This window comes from Eutrigla gurnardus (genome assembly GCF_963514095.1).
Source record: "Eutrigla gurnardus genome assembly, chromosome: 1".
NCBI lineage: Eukaryota > Metazoa > Chordata > Actinopteri > Perciformes > Triglidae > Eutrigla > Eutrigla gurnardus.
Genome location: NC_139915.1, coordinates 10,473,625 through 10,489,925, shown reverse-complemented (window position 1 = coordinate 10,489,925; position 16,301 = coordinate 10,473,625). Strand labels below are relative to the sequence as shown.

Below are 16,301 nucleotides of genomic sequence, written 5' to 3'. Positions count from 1 at the left end.
AAAGAGTGTGTGTGTGTGTGTGTGTGTGAGAGAGAGTTTGTGATTACTCACAATACCTCCCATCAACAACCTTGAGCCACGCTGCAATAATAAAAAAGAAGAAGAAAACAACTCTTTCTGGCCCCCATAATGCATGCGGGCCAGATGATGTCATATGTCACCTTCAGCTAATGAAGGTGATGATGACATGCATGAGCGCCGCATACGTTCACCATCTGCTTGGTTCCACCGCGCTGGGGCTGCTCCCCACAATGCTGCAGGAAGGAGTCGAGGCACGTCCGTATCACAGTCCGAGTGTCCCCCCCCCGACGGCGCCGCCTCCATCCCGGTCACTCACCGCGACTTTAATCGTGACTTCATGCCACAAGAGGGGACAGTGACCAGTCTCTGAGGCCACTTATTTTATTTCATCTGAGCAATCATCAGGTCAGCAGGAAAAAAGAACAATCCCCACTTTGTAACCCAACATGCTGGCTTTATGGATTAATGCAGAATGGAAGAAGATCCTCATTAAGACACAAACATATAAGAAGAAGTCAGTGTTAAAAAAATATAGCAAAAAGAACCAAGACAATAATACTAGAAATACACTGTATCTACTGTATTCATGAATGTGTAAAACTCACATATACATATACATCGTATCTAACATTTCTGTATTTTCCATTCATCTGAACTGGGGATTTGGGTTATTGGAGTAACAACAGAGCTAACATTTTAATAATTCATGATGTGGCATATTTAAAGAAATATGAGTCAGTAAGTAAGAAGACCAGTGTCTCAAACAGACAGAGCAGAGTGCAGCTCCATGTGAAAATAGGGCTGCTGATTCTGTTTTCCATGTATTTTTGAGGGGTATTATGTGAAAATGCAAATTCAAACTTAAGTGTGTCATAGATTTAGTTTATTTTCCCAAACCGAGAGAACATTTCAGATTCAATAATGAAATCTATTTTAATTTGTCACTGTACTTATTGTCACACATGTTGAAGCTTCAACAATTGGAAAGTTATCTGACAGAAATTAATATGCAACACTTGGTGTCAAAACAACAGTCTCCAGCTTCTAGAAGGGAAAAACACTTTTTCTTAGCGCTCTCTCTGATATTGAATAGTTATATTTGGGGATTTTTTATTGACCAAGTGATTAATATATTCATAACGAACAAATTATAGGCAGGTATCATAATTGTCAGTTGTAATTCTACATAATTTGACTGATGACACCTTAAAATGTGCTTAAAGATTTGATCCAAAGTCACAGCTAGAAATAACTGAGCACTTGAAGAGTGACAAATTACAGATTGATTGATTGGTTGGTTTCATTTTCCTTTTTACTTCTTATCCATCAAATTGAGTGTATACAATAAACATCAGCCCATTCCGCCGTATTCTCTCCTTCAACAGAAATGCCAAAGGATAAACATTTTACAAACTCCTGCGATGATGTTTGCTTTGTGACTGTCGTCATCTTATTTATGGCTTGTGTTAATATTTGAGATGGGAATTGTCTTTCAGATAGATTACACGGGGGAGAGAAAGGCACTTTTTTGTCGCTGCAGGTTATGAAAGTTTTTGATTGACATGCTCTTGACTCCGGCTGTTGAGGAGGGTGTAAAAAGGCGAGTGTTGGCGACTGAAGATGATCTTTAGATAACATCAGGTGACCTTTGAGAGCAGCTGAAACTATCGGTCTCCACAGGGATACTCCTCCTCTTGCCGTGTCTTGACACCTTTTTTTTCTTTCTGCCTCTCCCTCTTTTCTATCTCCTATTTTCTCTCTCTCTCTCTGTGTCTGCTGAGTGGAGTTTCTGCGAGTTGGCAGCCTGTATCTGATCCTGAAGTAATTTACTGGTAGCGATAAGGAAGTGGTGTGCGGCGTCTTTCGCTTTAGTCCTTTCTGACAGGGCAATCTGAAGCCCAGGGAGAATAAATTGGAGGAACATTTTGACTCCGGATAGAGGGGAAAGCACGCAAAGTTATTATTATACAAATTCCAACAAACTGAAATAGAGTGGCGAAACAATCACCAGTGACTACTGATTTTAATTTTTAGTGACATGCTTATTCCATTGACTTTGGGAGTGGAAATAGCAGCGGAGTGTAAGTGAAGGGTAGAGTGGTTTGTTAATGAGTTGGCTGAGACCTTACTGTAGCAAGAAATGAGTGCTTGTTCGCACAATTTTGTTAGTCCACTTAATCCTGACTTATAACGTTGTTGTTTACTATCTAGCACATTTTGTGTTTGCGAGGAAACCTCTGTCTTTTTTGCCTTTGACCGCGCAAGCTAGCATCAGCTGTTATGTGCATATTATATGCAGCATGTGTGTGTTTGTGTGTGCACATGCAGCAGAGATTTTTCCCTTCCTCAACCAGGCAGAGCAGGGTCATTGCCTTATGGGGGTCTTAGAGAAATGCTCCTCTGCTGTGGGCAACAAGAAATATGAAAGAGACCCTAAATCAAGACACAGAGCCCCATGAATCATGTCAGCAGCAGAGCTGAAGAAGAGCGATGAGGCCATCTGTAGCAGCATATGAATGGCTAACCGACTCACAGTGCTGTTGACACGAGCCGAAGAAGTGTGAAGAAGTTGTGAAGATTAGCGCCGCTGCTCGCCGCGCAGCCCCGGAAACCTGCTCTGGTCCGAAAGCAGCAAACCCAAAAACGCTGCGTGCTCCATTCGTCACTCTGACGTTTTACAGAATTACACGGGGAGCAGTTTGTTGTCTTCCAAAATAAGATAAATTGTCATTGCAGCACATCTATGGCTCAAACTGAATTGTTTTCCAGCTTCTTGCTGAAGTTTCTGGGTCTTCTCGGTTTTCAGCTGTTTACGTATTTACTAATGTCGAATTGTTTTGACTACATTAAACATTCTAAACAACAATGGCGGTGAGCGTAGATGCTGATACAGCTGTATCAGAACTGGATATGTCTTCATTGAAAGAAGAGCAAAGAACGGCACTGACGGCTTTTGTCCACGGAGGAGTTGTTCTGCTCTTCTCCCACCTGCCAACAGTTTGATTGATGGATGATTCATTCGATTACCTGCCAAGTATTTTTTTTAAAGGGCCTGGCCTTATCCAAACACTTTCACACAAACAATCTGTAACTAGAGGTTAAGGCACATTGTTATTTCTTGCCCTGGTCAATTTTAAAATGTTAGGCTATGTTGCTTCCAACATACCTTCTTTCAGTCTAGTGGAAAGAAAACATCCAGTATTCACATTTATGTATGTAGTTTCTATACTTTTGCCTATTTACGGCTGTAGATTTCTCCTAAAGTTACCAAAATGGACCATCAGATGATGCCTCTGATATGTATATTTAAACAAACATTAAACAATTTCAGAAAACTTACAAAAAGAATAGTCCTGATATAAGTAAAAAACAGGGGGATGAATATATATATATATTCGGGTGGACCGACGTCATATTAAACCCTATGGATTAAATGAGTGTTTTCTGAGACTCTGAGCCAGAAAAATCCACGTCAGTAGTACTTACATACAACAAACTTTCCACTCTCATTCCGATCTATATTCTGATGGTTTTTACGGAGGTTTGTTCATGTCATTCATAGCCTGATTTATACAACATTTATTCCTAAAAAAAAAAGCCGAAAATAGATTATTTTTTTATGGCTGACAGCATTTTCTGATTTATGGAGTGATACAAAGAGATCCAAAATTCACTCTGTAAAAACCTTTGACTCTAATATGTAAACAACGTGAAACTAGAATTGTGAACCTGGCTTTATCCATCAAGGGAAGTTTAGGAAACTGCTAATTAGACAGGTTGAAGTAAACAGCACCATGAAACAGATTGATTAATTACAATGATTAATCATGATATAACATTGGAATCCACTCTTTGTCCAAATCTAGCAGATGGGTGTCTATCTCCTGTTCATCTAAAACAAGTAGTAATGTAAAAAAACAAAAATAATTCCATTCATGCTTCGGGTCAGGCTTCTAGAATCCAAATTGTTTGTCATTTTGCCCTCCAAAGTGAAACAGTCAAGGCGTTGTTTTGTCATTTAAATTACATGGACAATGCACTTCCATAATAGAACCTTGTGGCAACGCTAAACGAGTCTCTGATGGCTGTGCCCGGCGGTGAGGGCATGTTGTTAAGGCACAGTAACAAGACAGTTGAAAATCACAACTTCACGGCAAAGCCTTGAAGTCTTGAAAAGAAATCACCGACTAAATGAACCCATCAAACCATTGGCACACAGTCCACGCCGAGCGAATGAAGTGGTATTATTAGACATGAAGGTTTCATAAACAACCACTTCTATTAAGTGCTTTATGCAACGTAACTGAAAATCTGTGATGCACAATGTTCCTCGGCTAGATGAAGATGATCTTCACTAGACGAGTTTGTACAAAGCTGGCGGTGGGAAGATTAATTAAAGTCAAAGTCAACAAGGAAGCATGTCATAGTTTGTGCTGCGGAGCCCAATTCGTGCTCTTTAAATGAACAAACATGGAACTGTAACCCAAGAAAGGATATGCTGTTGATTTTGTTGAGTATAATTATAATATAAAAAAAAATCTTTTTTGTTTTGCAACTGTGCTTGTTTATTTCCTGCATATCACTTCCAATCCCTCTCAAATGAATAAATGTGTTGTTGAAGCCTTTTTTTCACGGTAGAATGCACACTACAGCTGTGAGCCAAGCATCCTAAAGCTGGTGTTTTGTTGAATATTTCCTTAATTACAAAAAGCAACTTAAACAGTGAGCCAAACGTGAGGGGAAAACATATTGACCGATTCTGCACCAAGCAGTGAGAGATTGAACGATAGGCTTAATTGTGAAGGAACTTGGGGGGGGGGGGGGGGGGGGTTGCTGCGGTCGTCTTCAGGGTTGCAGCTGTGCGGTTGTGTTATTGTCCTGTGATAGGCTGTACAGAGACGAGCGTGGGGAGATACTGTGTGGAAACATAAACAGAGATAAGCCCATCAGAGGATGAAGGGAGAGACGCTACAGTGTGTGATCAGTCAGCTATAAAATTGACTTAGACCGAGCAGTTTTACTGTCTCTCAAGAAAGATTGGTGATATGATATCGAAGGAACATGTTAAACAATCCTGCTATATTTTATCTCTTTCACTCTCCGCTCCATTCTTCACTTTGTTTTTAGTGTCTGCACACAAGCCATAAGTTTCCAGTTTATTTATTTACAGGTAGAACTAACAAACGCATCGAAACCATCAGAGCTTCAATAAATCCCCCCTTCATGAAGGTTGTAATCAGGGCTGTTGAGGTAAATAAAAAGGGATGACCCACCTTTTACCTCGGCTACTGTATCACAGACATGATGGCCATGATGGATGGGCGCTTCAGTCCGCACAATCTCATCAAAATACAACGGAAAAGCAACACTGACTGAATTAATGTGAATAAACTTAAAGCTTGCATCAGTGAACAGCTTTTATAATCAGAATTTTTTAATAGATAATACCATAAACAAAAAGAGTTAGGGATGTAAACAACCTGTTAACACACAAACACTCTTTGTTGTGTCGTGTTAGTCCCTGTCAGCCATTTTATTTGTGTTCAGTTCTGTTAGCGAAGCTGCCCTTTCGTCTACATTTAGATTGATCAAATAGCGACGCCTGGTCAGGGCCCCTCGGGGTCTGATAACGGGCACCGAGGCGCCGTTTAGCATGAGATGCACTGATGTCCACTGACAGTCGGAGCAACTGGTGTGGTGTAAAGAGTGATAAAATCTGCTTATGGCCGGTGGGAGTGGAGCACAGATGGGTCAAACAAACACAGGACTTTCACCGGGAAAACCACCATTCATGTCCCGTGTGGCAACAATCTGCCAGAGATTTTAGAAAAAAAACAGCCTGTCTACATCAATGGATGTGAGGTGGAGCAACTGAGCAGTTTTAAGTTCCTAGGAATCAGCATGGTCGTCACACATCTTCATCCTGGTGAAGAAAGCTCATAAACAACTGCATTTCTTAATGAAACTTGAGAAAGTTAAATTCCTGTGACCAGTTCTTGTCAACTTTTATGGAGGAAACATCCTGACTGCAAATATTACAAACTGGGTGATTTAAATCCGCTCAGAACATCCTTGGTACCCATCTTAAGAGCATCAGTAATATTGGTATAGAGGTGCCTGCCAGGTGTATCAAGTGTACCAGACGCATCAGCAGCTCAGTCTGACTACACTAACGGGTTAATGCCCAACGGGAGCTACATAAATACAGTTCACTTTTTGTAGAAACTGTTTATCAGAGTTATGGAATTAACTGCTGTTTAATTGTTACAGTGTAAACATGTTCTCATTATTTAAACAAGAACTATTATTTATATCAACATGGACAGACTAAATACTAGAAACCATTTGTATTTTCTATTTTGTGTCCTGCATATATATAAAATTCACACAGCCCTGATTCTTTTGATGTACCACAAACTTTTCCATTGAGTCTGACTGGCGTTGTGCAGCTGGTACACCCCTTGAAGCGTCCCGCGGCCTGCAGGAGGTTTATGAGCTTCTTTACCATCAGCAGCGGGTTTGTCCTCGGGCCATTCAGCCGCTGTTATGCTGAGTGAAAAGAAGAATAGGGCTGAGGGCAAAAGTAAATAACGTTTTCACGGGGGTGATTAGACTGTTGGTATTTTGGTCCCTTTTGCCAATGTGTTGTTTACTGCTGCGGATCCACAGTGTTCTCTCACAGGTGTAGTGACAGCGCTGCGGATCTCGGTGTCTGTGGCGGCAGAAACAGCAGATGCGGCTGCTTGTTTCTGCCAGCTGTGGTAAAAGATGTGTGGACTAAAGCCTTGAAACACAATCTGGAGCTTTAAACCTGGCCTATATATATATATTTCCATATACGGGGTATATACCAACGTGATTTGGCTGAAGTCGAATCATAGGTAACTTTCCATGTCTCTGAGACCCGTTTGTTCTTCAGTTATCTCTTTCCTTGAGTCTTTGCACAGACTTCTGACGAGCAGCTCAAAGTGTATGACTTGGTGGACTCATCGTGTTAACACGTTCACAGATCAACACCTTCTGTCGTATAATAAGAGCATGTGAGTCTCTGCCTTCCACCTGCTGTCTGTGGTTGTGTTAGTTTTGAAGCGCCTCAGGGCTCTCTACCCTGCAATAACTGAGTTTTATGAACATTGCAGCCGCGTCACCTTTGAGGTTGAAATGGCACCGGAAAAAAAGGCTATCATTAATATAGAGTCGTGTTTGTGTCCAGCTGATAGATGTGAGTCCGATATTCACTCTCTTTTAGCTGTTTATGGTCTCTACCAACACCTGAGGGAAATATCTGGTTCATTAGCAGCTAAATGCTCTACTGCATCTATGTCCGTCTGCTGTATGGTGCTGAGCAGGTAGTATATAGTGGATTTAAAGAGTTCTGCTTGGTCCGAAAAACGACACTATAAGAGCTGTAAGAGTGAACCAAAAATGGTTGTTGCTATAAACATCCATACGCAATTTAAGTCTTAATTAAAGCTAAAGTCCCACATTAGATTTCACTGAACTTAAAGTAACTAAGATTAGTTACTGAACTTAAGTATTTCACGTGAGCATTTCCAAAGTTTACATTCAACTGCATTTCTGCAGGACATATTGTGTACTTTGCAGATTAAGATTTTACAGACAAAACATGATCAATATCTTAACTACGATGCATTGATATAGAATGCACAGTTAAAATGATCGTACTTTTGATACTTGCAGTACATTTCTTTGCAGTAGTTCTGCTAGACTTTACTTCAGTAAATGAGCTAAATGCTTCTTAAATGTTAAAAGTAATAACAATAACCCATGTCGCCATGGTTTTCTTGGTGGTGTGCACATCGTCTACCAGCATTAGATTAAAAGGGAACAGATGTATCAGCGTTCACCTCCATGTATTTTAAATTGCCGTGGAAATGGTGTGCTTCCGCCTGCTCATCTTGTGACTATAAAGCAGTGATGACTTACAAACAGTGAGAGTTGCGGCACTGCTTAGCATAACACTGAGAAATTACAATATAATAACCTGCTTAAATATTCCAAAACAAAAGTGCTGCAGCATGCTTCTTCAAGCCTTATTATAATCTATTTGTACTCCTTTGGCTCCTCTCATGGACTGGATCGTCACCTTGTTATGAGAGGAAGTCCAATCATTGCTCAAGTGTTTACTTTAAAGCCGGCATCCTGCCTCCACTATTTGATAGCCTGGAAACCGGGGTGTTGCTCTGGGCTTGTTGATTTGTTTATGCGTGTTTACAGAACTCTTCATAAATCCATAATCATCCTCTCTCTCAATGTTCTTTCTTTGCGTCTCCGTGAAGCAGGTGTTGAAATTTGGACAAGCTCGGTCAGTGGATGAGGATGGCAGAGATGACTAATCCTCTTAAGTTTTGTGCCAGAGAGAGAGAAAAAATATTTTTTCATTGGAGTGATGATTTTGATAATCTCCACTGGACTGAGATAAAGAAGTCAGTACATGTAATTCTGCAGGATATTTGCGTTCTGCAGTAAATTAAAACAAACGGAAAAGACACAGCATTTATGCATTTGGAGGAAAATACAACAGGGTATTAATGTGAATGTGAGCATGTTGATCATTGATATAATAAAAACTCTGATGGGTCTTTTATTGGCTGCCCTGCTCTTACCACATCTGTTTAATCTGGAACATTATTGTCCTTATGGGGCATTAACACCTTTAAAAATCCCCTCTTTCGGTGACCATCTGCTTTTATGAGGCCATTGTACCTTCTGGATAGCCAACTTTTCCATTTGTCCTTATTACCTCCCATAAAACTCAAATATTTAAGAGGTGTTATAAAAGTTCCTTTGCCATTTGAGGACTTCTGATATCTTTTTGGCATTAACAGCGTGCATGATGCAGTAGCTCATATGCATACAGAGCCACTTAGTTTCAAAGGGAACGATATATCGGTACAATAAAACACACCCTTTACAACCCTAATAATGGATTTCTGTGAATGGGAGGTAGGTGTCATTTTGGGCATCAGTGTTAAGCGGTGCGAAGCCATATGCTGGCACTCGTTTATGCAAATATGTTTAAAAATGATTTTACATATAATTTACTCGGGGTGCGTGCACATAGTTTAGTTGAGGCTATCAAGGCGAGGCTCAGCATCAACAACAACAACAGCATCAGAAACGAAAAGGCTCAATGAAGCTGTTTACTCAACCACTGATGGACATTAGCTTTGTTTTTCTGTTTGAAATGCAATTGACTTTGAAATCACCACCTGTTGGTGCGAGTGTTCAATGAGGGAATTGTCAAAACAGCTAAATTTATGTATTGACTTGACCCCCTGTTCCAGCGTGCTGTCTGTTCTCCCAGCTCGCACTGCGCTCCTCTTGTGCAGGGATCTTGGGACTTGATGCCATTTAAAGAGTGTGTGTCGCACAATTTCCCTAAGCAATGCAAGTTGTATAAAACATGAATGGATAAACAAAGAAAGTGCCCTTCTTAAGTGGTTGTGTTGTTAAAGAGATGGAATAGGCACATTCAGTATTCAAGAGAATAAATCAAAGCATGAAAAGTTAAATATTTGATTTATGGGACTCTGGTCCAACTCTTTCTCCTACAGAATAGCTTTATATTTCCACCAACTTGTTTTCCCGAACACACTTTTGGAGGAAACATCATCTTGGCCTGCATTACACTGGCAACATTCTTCCCGATGCAGGACGTTTTCAAGATCAATATCCAGGTAGACTATTTGTCTCTGTGGAGAAACTTGTTTTGGACTCTGCATTGCAGTCCCGCAATAAATTAACAAATAAACAGCACGGAGTTACAACACTATCAGGACACACATGACATAAAACCAGCGGCACACGTCGTAAAACCACCAATCATAAAAAAAGCAGCCGTAGCTTGACAGTCCTCTCCTGTCGAGGATGAGGATGAGGATGAAGAGGGTGCTTTGATGAAGCTTTAGGCTACAGAAAGACTATAACAGAAATCAAGTTGAGGGAAACATTGTGGTTTTGCTAAACTGTAAAAAAAAAAAAAAACCACATGGTGTCATGTTTCATGCTTTCAAGTCAACATTTTGAATATTCAACCAAACCACAATGTTTCCTCAACCTTTTCCAGCACTTTGAGTGAATTAAACATAACCATAAACGATATGTCAATCACGCTTTAGCTGCCCTGAGAATACTGGAGGGAAAACAAATGAGATGCAATGCATTGGCACTAAACATTTTTACAGATGCATTCAATATAAACATTCCCCTGTGTTGTTCCGTGTTGATAAAAAAAATAAACATAGAATTATATTTTCAGATTGGTGCTTGGAGACGTAACATCTCCTTTTCCCAGCTGGACCCGCCACTTCTCGTATTCTCCCTTCTCATATTAAGAATCACATTGAAAGAATACATGTCCTGGGACTTAAAGGCCTAAACAACCCATCCAACTGTGCTGTTTTAAATGTGGATGCAACCTACAACTTAGATAACATCTGAATTCTGTGATTTTCAAACTTCAAGAAATATCTGTGCTTATAAATAAACATAGTTGCTACAAATTTCCCCCCATCATGAAGGCCAGTATGGTCATTATGATATGCATCCGTTATGCAGTCTACTTTGTTCCGCCAATCTCCTCCATCATTTCCTCAAAGTTGTATTCGCCTCACCGTCATTAGAGTGCACTTAGATATTCCTGACATTCATATTTTTCACACTTATAGAACTACACGTTTTTGAATTCACAATGAGTCCGTCTCGTCATAAGAGCAAGTCCCAACATCCCAGTACAACAGCAAAAGTACAGATTCCTGACACAAAATGCCCATTACCCACCGACCAGCTAGCAGACCATATTAATTACTGCTGCCACCTTGCTCAAACAGCTCTGTCTGGCTAATTCCATAGTGTCCTCCTGGCACAAGTCAATGCGACTTCAAGGCTCAGGGCTTCCTAGTAATTGGAACAAACATGGCAGTAGTGATGTTTGGAGCTAAATCTTTGCCAGAGGCACTGCTGACTGCTGTTGTATTATCCTCTTTGTCACAGCTCTCAATAAAGGTACACAGCTCTAGATACACATGCTGGCAAACGCTGTAATCCTAAAATCCTTTATGAAAATACCTCATTACAACCTGCCTGCAAAAGTTTTTTGCCAGTCATTTAATTAATCTGATTCATGAATTTGTGTGCTAAAAAAAAAAAAACTCTCTACTTAGTTCACATATTGTGAAATACAAACATACACCTAGTTTCTGCAGGAGGCGTTGATGTATTATTTAATTACAGTGTTGATATGTTTGGTACATATTAACTCTGGGTTATTGTACCAAACAGATGCTTGTTTGAAGCACGGCCCCCTTGTTGATTTTACACATTAAACTGCATATGTTCAATTGTCTTGCCTGAAGTAGTTTCTGTCCTTTTTGAGCTTAAGTGAACAGGCTGCTTTGATGTGGCGCACTCTCCCAGATCCTTTCTGCACTCTGCAATCAGCCAGAGGGACTTTTGTTTCCTCAGTGACAACTGGGAAGTAGGTATTGCCTTCTAGCCTACCAACCACAGGCCTGCTTCGTCTCTCACTCAGCCAACGATGAACACTGAGCAGGGTCTCCCTCCTTCGTACCCCGCGCCACTGGACTCCTCTCCCCATAACATTGGGAGGAAGGTGCTCTCAGGAAAAATACCTTTCTGCATTTAGAGGTTTTCTTTCTATTTTACACCGCTGCCTGAAGAACTTTGGATTGCAAATTTGAATGAACTGAGTTGGCTGTGCTTTTTTCTTTAAGCTCGGCGAGCTTCCCACAGGCAGAAAAGAATGGCAAAAACCAACAGCGTCTGTTTATTTATCACCATAGTAATTATACATGTGAACTCACAATTGAAACACAGATGGTGTGACTGCAAATAATTAACAGGCACGCTTAGCTGCAGCTCATGATTGATACCTCAAAGGCAGCTGAAGAATACTAATAGACCTCAAACAGTGGGAGCAGCTAAAAGATGTCGTGAACGTTAAGCAGCCATCCGACTGCTTCCGGATATCCCAGCAAGCTGATGAAAAGGCCTCTTAATTGTCAAGTGTTGCTTTTGGATTAATCAAATAAACGCATTGAAAAAAGGAATACGCTATTAAAGTGATGAACCAACAGAATCATCACCTGAATCGGCAGTTCCCTTCGGCTCTACGGAACGTTATAGCAAGTTTCAGCTCACGGTTCAGCTGGTTAGTCCACAGCTTTACTATTTTGCTCGACTCTTCCCTCTGTCCTAGTGTCGTTTTAATCTGAAACAGGTTTTCAGAGAAAAAGCTCTAAAGACCCAGTGTTCATACCTGCTTAGAGAGCTCAGAGTGCCGGAAACACAACTATGAATGGTAATGTTGAATTGTAACTGAAGTAATTATGCAACTGTTTGCTAACAAGTTCCCCATATCAACTTAAAAAGTGATAATATGTGAATGTTTCATGGTTCACAGCTTGTTCTTGCTGCCCTCAAGTCCAAAAAACAAATATTGCATTATACGTTTGTTTTAGTTTGTTAATATTCTGAATATACAGTATGTATATACTCAATATGGAGATGTATGCATTTTAAAGGCGAACATTTTCTTTATTATGTTAAATTAATGGAGTTAATAACTTCACTGGGAACTTAATTTGATAATTTCTGTGTAGTTTAAATTTCTGTATTTGCCGTGTACTATTTTTGATAGTGCATATAGTAAGAATGTTTTTCATTGGGTTATTTTTTTCTATGTGTATACATTTTCCCTAAGTTTCAGTGCGTTGAAATGTGTGCCTACTTCTTGTGCTTTGGGCCTAAAAAAACCCCCAAACTTATTGTTATTCTTATGTCCAAGACTAATCTGTACATTCTGCTGCAGCAAACTGCTTAACATTTTGGGTGCCCAGATATTAAAAAAATATTATAATATATAGTAAAAATACAGAAAGCATCACATTTGTCACGGTAGCTTGCATCTGTGTTTTATGCACAATCACAGTTACATTACAGAACACTGGATTGAGGAAGCTCTCCCCCTGAGCTGTGATCAGAGTTAATTACTTTGACGTACCAATCCTACTTTGTCCTTCACTCGAGGAATAATAACATTTCTTTGTTCCGGACGTGAAGGTTTTGCACTTACAGGCAAATACAGTTGGTTGAGATAGGGATGAGAGCCAAGAATAAAATGAATGAAATTTCCAAGCCAGAGCTGAACAGCCGTATGAGCAGAGATGAGATGCAAACCAAGAATCCCTTTGGGGGGAGAAGGATATGGATTATAGGATCCTGCTGCTGGTCCACAGAGACGCAAGCAATCACTCAGCTGTTTGATATCCTCTTGTAGGTTGCGCTTGATGCTTCTGTGTGCTTTTAACTCACCCTGAAGAATATGTGATGGCTATGATCAATGGTATTTTTTTTTAATTTTTATCTGTGACACCTTTTAAGGAGCAGACCTTTATTTTCTGGGGTTGCAACTCCCAGTGAGTCTCCGTGTTGCATTGCAAGCCCTGCAGCATTACAAGAGATTGTATGTGTTTCAGGTTATGGATCCCAGTGGCATAATGAAATAGATTGCTTACTGAATGCAAGAGGAGCTGCCCGTATGTGTGTGTGTGCGTTTGTGTGGATACAGGTGATATTTTATGTGTTCCTCCACATTTAACTGCACCAAATTCATGCCCGTCTGCGGTTTCTCACAATAGAAAAGAGCTTTTGGTAATCACATACATTTTTTTTTAAAACTACAGGACATGAACAATTTCATTGGGTGGAACAGATGGCTCTGATGTAATCTCCTCAATCTGCTATTAATCACACTGCACAGAAAGAAGGAAAAGAATGCAATAAAGGTCCCGGGGAGGAGGATTTTAGGCTATTTGTTACACATGATGGTGTCTCACGATAACTATAAGTAACCTGAGAGATTTTGAAATGATTACAAGTGCGTTTACTATTGATTTCTTTCTTTTACCAGGTGTTACGTTATAGTAGTACCAGACCCTGCAAGGACCGTCTTCATTCCATTTCTTACACATACAATCTCCATCTCAGCAGGTGTGTCCGGGGATTAAACAAAGCTGGAGGCAGCAGGATCATAGCTCCAGTATACGCGGTTCAGGTGGAGTTTAGTCCAAACACATCAGCCTTAAGCCGCAGGCGCCTGCAGCAGTGAGCGAACGGGGCCTTCACTTTCACACTCACATTTTGGTCGATGCGCACAAGAAGCCAAATGATTTAAAGGTGCCATGTTATGGCAGAGAATCTGATAACTTGCGTCAATGACATGCAGTGCAGAAATACGGTGACTGTGAAATCATCAACACTGCTTTTTATATGAACACATTTTACTTTGAATTCTTCCTGAAATTATTATCACTTCCTTAAAGAAAGGTTAAACCTCCAGCATGTTTTGTTGTCATGTCATGTACAGTAGGATGCTTCAGTTTAAAGACTTTTAGTCACAGCAACTCTATGTATTCATGTATCAATCAGGGGCAAAACTCATTAATCAACATTAGCATATCAAGTTTTACATTTCTTAACATTTTTGTTGCTTTGCCAGATTCTTAAATTGGCCCATCGTCACTCCATGTGCTGTATTGATGCAGCGGCCACAGTCGAAACTGCCGGTCACGTGAGGAGCAACAACCCTTTAAAAATATATAAAGTAATGAGGGACATTTATACTGAGAATCCAAAACACTCCAAAGATTTGAAAAAAAACGTTGGTTTTTCACCAATTAGAAGTTTCCAATATTAATGGAAAAAGTCTGAAAGCTGGATCATATTATTTCTGTCAAGGAATTTTGAAATGGTTTGCATCCTTGATTCCATGCGTTTCACAAGATAGAGTCAAGTTGTAAAAAGTCCCAGAAAAATTCTCGCACAAAAAAATGAAAAAACTTTTCCGATGCAAAAAGAATCCATTTGTTCCAAGTACAAAAGATGTTCACTGCTGAGTTTGTATGTACACGTATATTTTCACCAAAATGTTAACTTGTTTCTTCACGATTTGTCACAGTGTGTCACCTTTCACACATTGAATACATTGGTTCTTTTAACATCTGATGTCACATTTAGAGGAATCTAAATGGCATGAGGCCAAATGAAGCAAACAAGAAACATCAAAGATTTAGTTTATTTTTTCCTCCCTTGTATAAATCTGCCAGAAAAAAATATATAAATTCAACTTTGGCCATCTGCATCTGTTCTCTTAATTACCAAAGAGTTGTTATTGTTAAAAAAAAATAGTAAATGTTCACTTAAATATTTAATTTGACTGCCTGCCAGAAGAAAAACGGCAGAGACAGAAAGGACGGAGGCCACATAAAAGAAAAGAACAAGCTCAAAAAGAAAATTGTCTGCTGATAAAAAAAATAAGAGGACACTGAATGGCAGCTGTACTTTCCAAAACTAATAACATTTAGGACTGCCGATTTGCAGGAAGTTCACATCTAAATTACATCTCAAGAGCTCAGATATCCTGACTAGATTTTAATTCTGCCACCAACCATTTCTTTAAATAAATTAGACACTTCCTGCAGTTTATTTATTCATACTTTTTTCTCTCTGACCTTGTACCTCTTGACGAAGATACATTTTGTGTTCGCTTCTACAATACTCACCCACCAGTCGTCATTCAAACCACTTTGACCCGCGTTTTGTTTCACTTTTTATTGTTAATTCTCTAATACGGATGTTTAAATTTAAAGAGAGATCTTGCTCACACCTCGGTGGTCTGCTGAGTTCTGACACACACACACACACACACACACACACACACACACACACACACACACACACACACACACACACACACACACACACACACACACACACACACACACACAGGTATTTTACCTTGATCTACTAGTTTGATTAAGTGATATGCTGGAGATTGAGATGTGTTCGCCTACCGGCTGCCACGGTCAAAGTCATTACAGCTGACAAACTATTCAAGCTAAAGCAGTGTGGAGTCCTTGAGGTGAACTGAAACCTATTATCAAGCTATAACAACAACGAACCACTTTGGAACAAGAATTAATGCCACATATTGAAACGTTAAAGCACAAATCTTCGGTGAATACTCTACCCACCGTGTGGTTTAATAGTTTCTTAATAGAGAACATAAAGAGCTTGATGTACATTATTTTTTTAATAAAACCATACATGTCATATGCAGCCATGCAGCAGAGACACACGCCTGCTCATGTTTCAGCCTCATCTCAAATTCCACTTTAACTGCAGGGTATGCTTACAAAATGAATAACGCCGTCACCTTTTGTGTGAGCTCAGACTAT

At 39.9% G+C, this 16,301-nt stretch overlaps 1 protein-coding gene across 1 annotated transcript in view; it reads left to right on the top strand.

Annotated features, from left to right (window-relative positions):
- gpc5a (glypican 5a) overlaps positions 1 to 16,301 on the top strand; it is a 100,304-nt gene that overhangs the window by 32,811 nt on the left and 51,192 nt on the right. The gene's annotated exons all lie outside the window — the stretch shown is intronic.